The sequence below is a fragment of the Macaca thibetana genome, chromosome 2 (assembly GCF_024542745.1).
Source record: "Macaca thibetana thibetana isolate TM-01 chromosome 2, ASM2454274v1, whole genome shotgun sequence".
NCBI lineage: Eukaryota > Metazoa > Chordata > Mammalia > Primates > Cercopithecidae > Macaca > Macaca thibetana.
Genome location: NC_065579.1, coordinates 12,800,144 through 12,812,660, shown reverse-complemented (window position 1 = coordinate 12,812,660; position 12,517 = coordinate 12,800,144). Strand labels below are relative to the sequence as shown.

The window sequence follows — 12,517 nt, the reverse complement described above, 5'->3', positions numbered from 1 at the left end:
ATGAGATGGGAAGGAAATGGAAGTCATATCAAGCAGAGAAAATAATATGCAGAAAATCTCTTGAAGTACAAGGTACCTCACATACGTACAACATGTAGTGAGAATACACAGTTTTTGAAGTTGAAAGTAAGGCAGTGATAAAATAGCACTTCCCTCATAGGAGTGTCTCCTGGGGAGACATGGAGACCCTTAGAAGCCAACAAGAGGACTAAAGCACTTAGAATAGTGCCTGACACCCAGTAAATTTAACTGTTAGCCAAATAATATGAGATTTTAAATGCTAGCCTGAACTCGGATTATGAAGAGTATCCAGAGAGTTTTAAATAAGGAAATGACATGATAAGCTTTACTTTCTTAATAAAATACTAAGAAGGCATTTTGAAGAAGAAAGACAGGAGACAGGGAAACTAATGAGGAAGATATTCCAGTTTCCACTAGGAGATGACAAAGCCTAGGGCAGAAGTAGTAGCAGTGGAGATGAGGAGGGGATGGATTCAACAATAGCTATTGAATGTGGAAGCTGAGGGAGAGGAAGACAGACCCAAGGTTGGTAGATTACATGGCTAGATGGAAGAAAGTACCATCAACTGAACTGAGGAAATTCTCCTCAGGACACTGGGGCATTTCCTGTGCATTCTGCACTAAACTTTCTAATACATGGTTCTCAACACTGTGCATGATCGACAAATATGGCTGATTATGACTGAGACTATAAAACAATGTTCTCTAACAAGGTGTATTATGACATGTGACATTAATGGATCATGTGCACTAAAAGCAATTAGAGCAATGTTCACCCAGTAGAATTAGCATGGCTTTGGTTACTTAAAGAAAAGGCAGATATTAATTTTCAAAAACATATCTCTGACTAGGATTTCTGGACTGAGACTGAAAGCAATTTGTTCTGTGATTCAGCAAATTTTTTCTCCAGAGTAGTATATACTGTGTCTGTCAGATTCATATTCTTTAATTTTTCTGTGAGATGAATATATGCTTTATAATGGTAATTTCATGTATAGGGTAAGCTACAACAGAAGTATATCATGGCAGCTTCCTAATATGGAGACCAAGGCCTAACTATTCATCTTAATTCAATAACTATTAACTCAACTTTCTTTGTCTTATTTCACATTTACCACATGCAAAAAAGTGTTTTAGGGAGTGGAGAAAATGATAAAATCAAAAGCCCTGTCTTGGATTAGGTCACAATTAAGCTAGACCAAATAGACAATCACAATAGAGAAAAACCTAACTGTGGCAGCAGTGTGATTAAGACACAGGAATAGCCTGCTAAAGATTTAAGAACCAAGCGGAAGACAAGAAAATCATTGCAGGGTTTTAAAATAAGGGTGAAAAAGATCTTAGATACATTTTAGAATAATCACTCTGGCTGCAATGTGGAGAATGGATTGAACAAAACCAATATGGGAAACAGGGAGATATAATATGTGGATGCTGAATTTCCCAGTCAAGAAAGAATTAGGGCCAGGTGCAGTAGCTCACACCTGTAATCCCACCATTTGGGGAGGCCACCGAGTGAGGATCACTTGAGGTCAGGAGTTCAACCCCAGCCTTGCCAACATGGTGAAATCCTGTCTCTACTAAAAATACAAAAATTAGCCAGGCCTAGTGGCATGCCCCTGTAATCCCAGCTACTTGGTAGGCTGAGGCAGGAGAATCACTTGAACCGGGAGGCAGAGGCTGCAATGAGCTGAGATTGTGCCACTGTACTCTAGCCTGGGTGACAGAGCAAGACTCCATAAATAAATAAATAAATAAATAAATAAATAAATAAATATTAGTATCTTAACTAAGGCAGCAGTGTAGAATATGAAAAGAAGGAGATAATGGCCAAATGCATTTTGGATAGAGCAGAAAAATGTGAAAGTAGTGGCATATTCAACAAGTCATGATGAAGGCATATGATGCCATCTAGCACCAGCCAGACAGACAGTCATATATCAGTAGAGGTGGGGTGGCATATTGGGACAGAGTGTAGGCTTCCTGAATTCATGTGCTGGCACTGCCACTGATTTAGCTGGGTGTCCATGTGAGAGACCCTTTACTTCTCTAGTGCCAACTTTATTAAATTATTGTGATGATTTAGTGAGTTAGAATATAAAAATGCTTAGAATAGTGTCTGACATACAGGAAGCAAGTGAGTGTTAGTAATCATTATCTTGTTCCAACATTCAGGTACACAGGTTCTGGAGGCATCATGATGCAGTTCTGAGAATTTCCAGGTCCTGTGCATCTTACGTATCCTAAATTTGGATGATTTCATGCCAGAAGGCGAGTGGTTACCTAGGGAAAGGCTGGCACTTTGCATGGCTCTAAACTACCCAACCTTGCTACCACTCACCAGAATTTCTTCCTTCCTTTTAATTAAGGCCTTGCTGAGCATCATTCAGAAAAGTCCGTCCTGTTTAATCTGTGACTCATAGTCCAACCATTTGAACGGTACAAACATTTCCTCTGCAGGAAGGAGCAGATGCACTGGTGAAAAACAAGTAGGGGAAAATAAAGCAGGGAGCCTCATAAATGCGGAGGTAGTTGGGACTAAAGAAATCACATGTTTTTACAGACATGTTAGCTTGTACAAGTCCCTTATTCTTCATGGCACAATAATCATCGGAGACCTTTGTCTCTAAAGAAAATGAAACCAGCCACAGTTGCATCAGTTACCATCCCTGGAGTGTTGATCTGCTATTGGAAGATACACAGGGCAGGAAAGGCTTCTCTCCAGGTAGCAATAAAAGAGTTATCAACTCACTCTGGTACTCCTCTGGGACCCAGGAAAAAAAAATCTAAGTCTGGCACCTAGGCTCTTTCCTGAGTGGGTTGTCATGGCAACAGGATATTAGCAACTGTTTTCAGGATTCTAGGGCCTTGGCAATTCTCATGAGTTTCTCTGCCTCAGCTTCTATGTATGCACAGACATATGGATACTAGAACTGATGCCAGAATTGAGGAGAGAATTTAAAATTCATGCCAGGATCCCTCTGGGTTACACGGGACCTCAGTTGACCTCGCAGAGTTTAGCTTGCTCTGCACCACCGCTGATACCATGACCCATCTGGTTCACTGCCTGCTGGAGCTCAGTTGCTCCAGCTGTAAAATAAGGGGGTTGGAGTCAGCAAGCTCAAAGGTTAATGTCAGCTCCAGAATGCTTTGAATCTCAGTAGTTTTATAGAATTTTCTTCCAGAGTTCTTCATGGTTGATCTTGATCATGCTGTTTGAGAAACAAAAAGTCATCTTCATTAGTACTATTCTAGATAGAATCATTTGCTCTTGATCAAAGCCTTTGTTATTCAAATAGAACATTTAACTAATTGCATATGACATACATATTTAAGAAGGCAATATATTTGTGTGTGTATATATTCACAAAAGCTTTAGTATACAGGCATTTCGATATTCATACATTTTATTCCTTCATTCATGATTTAATTTACTTGATCTATGACTATATGACACGCAATGCTGTATTAACTATAAATTCTTGTTTCTTTGTGCCTGGATGTATGGTTTTAACTTGAGTACAAGTTCTGTTCCTGCAAGAATTCAGAAGAAAGCTGTAATTTTTATGAGTTCAGCTATTGTGTCTGTGTTACACGCTATTGTATCCTCAGCACTTTGAATAGCACTTGACAAATGATAGATGATTAACAAACGTTTGAAGAACAAGTGAATGAATGAATACATTAAAGACGTAAATTGGGCCTTCTTGAGTTTCTTTACATTACAGTAAAAAGTACCTCTTGATAAAGAACACATTAAATGTTCCAGTTACCTACAGCATAATAAATAGTCCTAAAATATAGTAGCAAAAACAAAGACAACCAATTCAAAATTTCATGCTCATAGATTCAGTATGTTAGGAATTCAAGAGGGGTACAGTGAAGATGGTTCTTCTCCACCTCATAATGTCTGGAGACTTAACTGGGTTGAGATCAGCTGACAGTGACCAACAGCTGGAGGCTGACAGATTTGTGGCTGAGAGATCTGCTTCCAAGGTGTCTTCTTCACTCATAAGTCTGCTACCACAAGAAGATTGCTGAAAGGTTGAGATCAACTGGAACAACTGACCAAAGCTCTTAAATGAGGTTTGAAATATCTCTCTCACTTGATGACTGGTTTTGGAGAGGGAACATCTAGAGCACAGGCATTCAAAGAGATCAAGATAGAACCGGCAAGACTTCTGTTGACTTAGCATCAGAAGGTACAAGAAGTGCCACTTTTGCCATGTTTTACTGGTTGTAAGCAAATCACTGACAACAATCCTCCATTTTTGACTCCTCTGGAACATAGACGTCAGTTGATGGCACTTCTACTGCAACAATTCCTACCTTTCATTTTATGTTTGTTTTTTATAATGTCCTGCTATCTTCTAAAATAATTCTTTCATCACATCTTTTGCCTTACCAATCCATGTTTCAGTGGTGTTCTCTCTGGTAATTATATCATCTATTGAACATTTTATTTTGTATGCTAAGTATTTGATACCAAAATACTTCTACTTGTATTAATTTAAAACTTCCTACCTTCACATTGCCAATATCTGCCCTTTTAAAATTTTATTTGTTGTATTTAAATAGCCAAACATTTAAAGTTATTTTTTTGTAAAGAATTTGTAAGCTTCAGGTGTCTAGTCATATTGGTCTAGGGTGCCAGTTCCATGATAATATATAATGTAATAGGTCAAAGATCTGGCCTTGGTCCGCATCCTAACTGAGGGCAAGAAATAGGCCCAAGACTCCACATAACGACTGTGTGTGTTCCTCTCTCTGCCACTCTCAAATGTAACTCTGTCAGAAGATCACCTTTAAATTTTTAGAGAAAAATAAAGAATATCATAAAGAGGTATTTTTCATAATTCTAATCCACCACCCACGAGATTTGGAGGAAAAGTACTAAAGAAGTAAATACTAAAGAATTGTTTTCATCAACCCTCATCCTAGCAGTTTTTTGTGCTGTTTTCATATTGTCCACTCAATACCAACAACATGGCCATTGCAATTTCTGTGAGAAGAAGTCAAGAAATAGACTCTTAAATGTCTAGTTCCTCAATTGCCTTAAGTCCGCAGACCATGCCATCACACCATACACACACACACACACACACACACATTCATACACACACTCACACACATACATTCATACACACACTCACACACATCTACACACACATATAAACCAAGGCACGATAATGGCCTCACATTTCCCAAAATGTCTCTCATTCCTTTATTTTTCTAATTTCTCTAGGGTTCATTTAAGGGAGAGGTCAGCAGTTCATGTTAATTTTTATCTCATTAGGAATGGAAAGCTACTCTAATAGTTTTTCTAATGAAATATATTTTCTGAGGTGATCCACATAAGAAAGGGATGACAAAATATTCATTTTTTTTCTAGGTGCTCCAATTATACAAGTCTCTGTAATGATATGTTAATAAGACATGCCTATTCAATGAAGCTTTTGCTGGAATTTTACTCCAGATATAACCACCATCATTATATTATTATTATTATAAAAGTTCTTGTTTATTTGGGATTTCCTATGAGCCACGTTCAATAATATTCACCTTACATGTCTAATAATATGTAATTAAGGGCACTAAATAGGTTCCTTAGTAAGGTCATATGCAAAGTTTCAAAGTAGAACAGTCGACAATGAAATAAAATAAAATAAGAAGCCCAACTCTTTTTTCAATCCCTCAAAGAAAACAAATACAAACTTCTGGTAGCTGCTTTTGTTACTTTCTTAACTCTTGGCATCTGTACGTTCTGCAGACTCTCATTCTACACTCTCCTTCCTTGCCTACTTCTTTTTGCTTTTATATCTGTTGACTTCATTTCTTTGTTAAGTCCTTCCCATCTTCCTCCTGAGTCTTAGGCTCCATCTCTTTTGGATTATTCTGCATCACAAAAGGTTTCTCTAGCAGAGACAGATCACACAGAAGGAATCTAAGACTTGAAAGCTGGGTTAGCAACGAAAGCATTCTCGCTGGTAGACTGGGGTAGGGAGACAACATCTCTGAGCATTTCTTTATTAATATTTTTTCCATCACATATATATGATTTCATTTGTTCTCTTAACAACACTATTAGTTAGATATCATAACTGTATTTTTTATGTGAGGCAAGCAAGTGTCACGGAGGTAAAATTGCTTGTCCAAAATTCCAATAGATGTTCTTGAAAGTAAAGAAGTGAAAATGTACAGCCAGGGTATCTGATGTTGATGCCCACACTTTTAACCATTTACCTAGTTTGCGATACTTTTTCCTATGAAGATGTATTTTCAAAACAACATCAAAAGTTAGACCTTCATAGGAACTCTCCTCTTCCACTGAAAGAGTTTGGGTCAAGGGAGATAACGTATTTAAAAGAACCTGTCTGAGTACTCTGAGTTTGTTTCTGCTTGCTCAAGAATATTTCCATTGCCAAAGAATGGCTCACCTGAGGCCATGAATATAATTTTACATAATTATACACATAGCCGGTGTAACAGCTATTAGCAACCAATTAGTAATAATTTTGGCAATGCTAGACATTCTCTTGCACTAAATCTTTTATCATGAAATTTTAAGTCATTAGATTAATAAATAATAAACTACCTACAGAGATATTTGTTATAAAAGACTGTACTTCAAATATGCTGTGATATGTTCTTTAAATATAAGCAAATTATGCAACTGAAGCAGCATTTCTCACAATCCTGCTATGAATTTGAACTTATCACCAACTCAGAAAAGCCAGTGCTCATCATCTGAAACACAGATTCCATTTCCAGCTGCCATGAAATCTAGAGTAAGGTCTGACTACTCATTCAAGAGACACTCCAGGGAATACTGACAGTCACCCTACTGCAGAAACTCTGTTGTATTGGTAAGTGGGGAGCAAAAAGGAAAAATGGTGGGGGAGACTTCTAAGATATGATGATTTATCTTTACCTGTGGACCAAATCTCTTAGGAGCAAAAATTTGGAAAATTGCCTAGATAATGTCTTATCTGCCTTCATAATCAATTCAAGGCAGTGTATTCTAGAAATAAAGCAGCTACATTTTTGTTTCCAACATGAGATAGAAGGAAAATTGAGACTACTCAACTCAAGTGTTTAGGACCTGCAAATCTGTGAAACTTAAAATCAAAATGGCAGGTTCCTTATTCCCCAACCCTGCAATATTTCAGATCAAAAATAGTTGACTTCCTGATATTCAAAAAATAGGTAATGAATTAAAAAATAAACAAACTTTATATTTCTGTTGTGTATATGTAGCTTAAAGTGAGTTTACAACCATTATGCACTAAAAAGAAATGGTAAAAATTAGTGCTATTATTACTTTACAAATAATAAAGCCAAGGCACACACAAAATAGAGTGGAGGAAAAATAACAAAGATTTTAGAGCAAATTCTAGAGCTAAATTCTTGCTCTTTTGCCATATAAGTTTTTAATTTGAGAATTACTCTCCAAGTTCCATTTGCTTAGCAATAAAATAATAAAAATAATTCTGGACATCTTGAAGTTTAAAGGATCGCATGAAAAGTAACAACAGGTATCCAATACATCTTCCTTTCTCCTACCCCACTGTCCCCTTTTGCTTTGGGAAAAGTATGTATGTTGATCTTGCTTGCTAAGACAATTAGGAAGATGTTTCTTTATACATTTTTCTCAGTAACTATTTCTGCCGTCAGATACAGCTTCTTAGAATTTTATCAGCTTGATAAGCATTAGTCTGATGGAAATTGTCAATTAATTTTACTGTTGACCTAATTTTTTCCTATCGCTCCTACATTTGAATTCCATCCCACAGTGCTTTGCCTAACTGTCTTAGTGTCTAAGGTAAAAGAAATATTCAGTAATGCTGATCTTGCCTTTATTTAAAATTTTGATATTTTGTTCATCATCAAATTTTTTGCATTCATTTTTTAAAAATATTGCTTTAAAATATTGTTTACCTCAATTACTAAGTTTTTTTGGCACCTTTTAAAGTTTTCAGACAATGCAAATGCCCTACTTGCTTCATCTAAGCCCAGGCCTTGCCATTCTGTTTCTATTTTCATATGTTTAGAACACTTTTTTTTTTTTAACCTAGTATGAGGTGAGTCTAAATCTGGCTTAAACCAGTGTAGGATACCAGAAGTATCCAAAGTATTGATGAGGCCCCTACCATCTGTCTTTATAAGGCCCTGGAAATAAAATAACCTCTTTACTTTTTTCTGACCCCCAAAATATCAAAACACAACAGGAGGCATGTTAAGCCCAGAGTTTAAACTGAGAAGATTTGGTTTCATTGTTTGCATGTTTTGTTTGCTTTATTGTTTACTTTCAGTTTTGTTTTTATTTATGTCTTTCTTTTGGCAGCAAGCAATGGATAATTTCAGTTAGTGGTTCAGGAGAGGAGATGAAGATAATCCCCTCCTTTAAAATCTGACATCCGATATTGTTGTGCCCTTCACTTCCCCAGAGGAGAGACACAAAAGCAACAGACCCAGAAGCAGCAGCTCCATTAAATCTCTATCCTTATACTTTCTTCAGGGTGGCAAAAATTGAGCTTCTCAAAGTTGTCCAGAGCTTTAGATATCCCCTCCTTTACTTTCCCAAAAACATGCAAGCTTAGTAAAGACGAACTTAGGTGACACTGCAGGAGCTGAGTCCTAGTGCTCTAGGCCCAGCCTTAGCTCAGCTGGAGTCAGAGCAAGATGTATCTATGACTGGTTTGCAGAAGGTCACTGCATTGGTTACCTTGCGACAAAAAATAAATCCTAGACTTAACACTGATAAGAAACATCATTTTGGCAGAAGCTTGAAAAAGAGAAATATTTAAAATTGACCATGTAGGGAAAAAAGTAAACAATGTGACTGGCAAGAAGAATTTGGGACTTCCAGAAACATAGTCTACATAGGAAATTAACAATAATTAATGTTCATTACCTGCTTACAAGGAACCTGATGTTGTTTCTAGTTCTTTTGTTATATTGAACTTTTACAACAACTTTTTAAGATAGTCACTATTTTTAAACTTGCTGAAGGTCACTGCTAGGTCCTGAGCTCTAGCTACTATAATATATGCTTCACAAGTAATCAAGTAAACCCAGCTTTAGGAAAATGCAAGTATTATTTGCCCATAATTCTGGTTAATGGGTGCTACATGTATGTGTGTTTATGTATGTGCATATACTTAGGGAACTATCTGTGGAAGGTAGAGAGTTCCAAAGTCAAGATGTTTGGAGGACACATGTCAAAAAAAGTTAAACAGATTTTTATTGCAAACATTATCAGTGTCATGAATAGGCTAAGGTGAACATGATTCTCCAAGGGAAGAGTTTTAATGGTAGGGTTTATGTATTAGTCCATTTTCATATTGCTATAAAGAAGTGCCTGATCCTGAGTAATTTATAAAAGAAAGAAGTTTAATTGACTCACAGTTCTGCATGGCTTGGGAAGCCACAGGAAACTTACAATCATGGTGGAAAAAGAAGTAAACACATCCTTCGTCACATGGCAGCAAAGAGAGAAGAGCCCATCAAAAGGGGAACAGTCCCTTATAAAACCACCAGATCTTGTGAGGACTCACTCATTATCATGAGAACAGCAGCATGGGGGTAACTGCACCCATGATTTAATTACCTCCCACTAGGTCCCTCCCATGACAGGTGAAGATTATGGGAACTACAATTCCAGATGAGATTTGGGTGGTGACACAGTCAAACCATATAATTCTGCCCCGGCCCCTCCCAAATCTCATGTCCTCACTTTTCAAAACACAATCATGCCTTTCCAACAGTCCCCCAAATTCTTAACTCATTCCAACATTAACTCAAAACTCCAAGTTCAAAGCCTCATCTGAGACAGGGCAAGTCCCTTCTGCCTATGAGCCTGCAAAATCAAAACCAAGTCAGTTACTGCCTAGATACAATGGGGGTAGAGGAATTGGGTAAATAAACCCATTATGAACGGGAGAAATTGTCCAAAAATGGGGCTATAGGCCCCATGCAAGTTCAAAATCCAATAGGACAGTTATTAAACCTTAAAGATCCAAAATGACCTCCTTTGACTCCATATCTCACATCCATGTAACTCTGATGCAAGAGGGGGTTCCCAAGACCTGGAGCAGCTCCAGTCCTGTTGTTTTGCAGAGTACAGTCATCTTCCTGGCTGCTTTCACAGGCTAGCATTGAGTGTTTGCAGCTTTTCCAGGCATGTGGTGCAAGCTGTCAATAGACCTACCATTCTGGGGTCTGAAATATGGCAACCCTCTTTTCACAACTCCACTAGGCCATGCCCCAGTGCAGACTCTGTGTAGGGACTCCAACCCCCATTTCCCTTCTGCACTGCCCTAGCAGAGGTTCTCCATGAGGGCTCTGCCCATGCAGCACACCTCTGCCTGGACATCCAGGAGTTTCCATACATCCTCTGAAATCTAGGCAGAGGCTCCCAAACCTCAGTTCTTGACTTCTGTGCACCTATAGGCTCAACACCACATGGAAGTTGCCAAGGCTTGGGGCTTACACCTTTTGAAGCCACGGCCTGAGCTGTACTTTGGCCCCTTTTAGTCATGGCTGGAGTTGCTGGGAAACAAAGCACCAAGTCCCTAGGCTGCACACAGCAGGGAGCCCCTGGACCTGGTCCTGGAAACTATTTTTCCCTCCTAGGCCTCTGGGCCTGTGATGGGAGGGCTGCCATGAAGGTCTTTGAGATGCCCTGAAGACATTTTATCCGTTGTCTTGTCTATTAGCAATTGGCTCCTTGTTACTTATGCAAATTTCTACAGCATGCTTGAATTCCTCCCCAGAAAATGGGGTTTTATTTTCTACTGCATTGTCAGGCTGCACATTTTCAAAACTTTTATGCTCTGTCACTTCTTAAATGCTTTGCTGCTTAGAAATTTCTTTTGCCAGATACTAAATCATCTCTCAAGTTCAAAGTCTCGCAGATCTCTAGGGCAGTGGCAAAAAGCTGCCAGTCTTTTTGCTAAAGCATAGCAAGAGTGACTTTTACATTAGTTCCCAATTAGTTTCTCAGTTTTATCTGAGACCATCTCAGCCTGGACTTCATTGTCCATATCACTACCAGCATTTTAATCAAAGTCATTCAACAAGTCTCTAGGAAGTTCTGGGAGAGGCAGGAGGCAGACGAGGAAGGGTCCCCAGAGAATCTCTGACCTGCCCCACAAGCATTTACACCAGATGTTTTTGTGCAGCTAAAGAAATCACAGGCCCAGGCATCCCCACAATGAACTGGAGGCCCACATGCACTGTGGGAATGGGGTGGGGCCACCAGGAATCCATGTCTTATGCAGGAGAAGAGCTTGGCCTCCTCAGCTCCTCAGCTTGACCCCCTCAGTTCAGCTCAGTGTGGTAGCCTGGTATTCAATCTGTGAGGTGGGAGTTGGCTGGCAGGAACCCTCTCTTTGCTGAGAGCTCCCCTTTCACTTAATGAATTTCACCCTCCTCACCCAGAAATGTGTCCTCATGTCTAATTTTTCCTGGTTGTGAGACAAGAACCCAGATTTAGTTGAAGTAAGGAGCAAAATAATCCTGTATCAGTTCCAAATTTTCCTACATTTTCCTGCCTTTCTCTGAGCCCTCCAAACTGTTCCAACCTCTGCCTATGACCCAGTTACAAAGTCATTTCCACATTTTCGGGTATCCTTGTAGTAGCACTCCACTCTCTGTGGTGCCAATTTACTGTATTAGCCCACTTTCATGCTGGAATAAAGAACTGCCTAAGAGTGGGCAATTTATAAAGGAAATAGATTTAATTAACTCACAGTTCTCCATGGCTGGGGAAGCCTCAGAAAACTTACCATCATGGAAGAAGGGGAAGCAAACATGTCCTTCTTCACATGGCAGCAGGAGAGAGAAGTACCAATCAAAGAGGGAAAATCCCCCTATAAAATCATTAGATCTCATGAGAACTCCCTCACTATCATGAGAACAGCAGCATGGAGGTAACTGTCCCCATGATTTAATTACCTCCCACTGGGTCCCTCCCATAACACATGGGGATTATGGAAACTACAGTTCATAATGAGATTTGGGTGGGGACATGCAAAATCATATCAGTTTAAGTATAAGGTATTTGACTAGGACCATACCTTTGTGATGGGGCATGACTTCTTGGTTGCATTTCATTTTGTCCTGGCACCTTAGTAGTTAACAGCTGCTGACTGAATGGCAGCCAGAAGTTCACTACCAACAACAGGTGCATGAGTGCCACCACATTGCAGATCTCTGCCTGGTCCCCAGCTGTCACACCAACCTTAGTGTGAGTGTGGAATGTTTAACAATGCGTGGCCATGCATACCAGTCCCGAGAGAGAGAGAGACCAAGCATGAGGGAGTACTGGTGAGGCAGCCAGCTGAAAGAGCAAGTGATGACTCAGAAAAACATACAGAGCCGTTGGGGTTTCTTAATAGGCACTCACTGCCCCTAGGAAAGGGTAAGGAGAAATTTAATGGACCCTGCTGGGTCTGTTGCTATGTAAATCTCATCTCTGGGGAAGTGACTGGCA

The 12,517-nt window shown here is 39.1% G+C and overlaps 1 long non-coding RNA gene across 1 annotated transcript in view; it reads right to left on the bottom strand.

Annotated features, from left to right (window-relative positions):
- The window catches only part of LOC126946609 (uncharacterized), a 500,082-nt gene extending 487,829 nt beyond the window's left edge, over positions 1-12,253 (bottom strand). The window contains exon 1 of the long non-coding RNA XR_007722722.1: positions 12,102-12,253. This is a non-coding gene — a long non-coding RNA (uncharacterized LOC126946609). The remainder of the gene's footprint in view (positions 1-12,101) is intronic.
- Between the last annotated feature and the right edge of the window lie 264 nt (positions 12,254-12,517).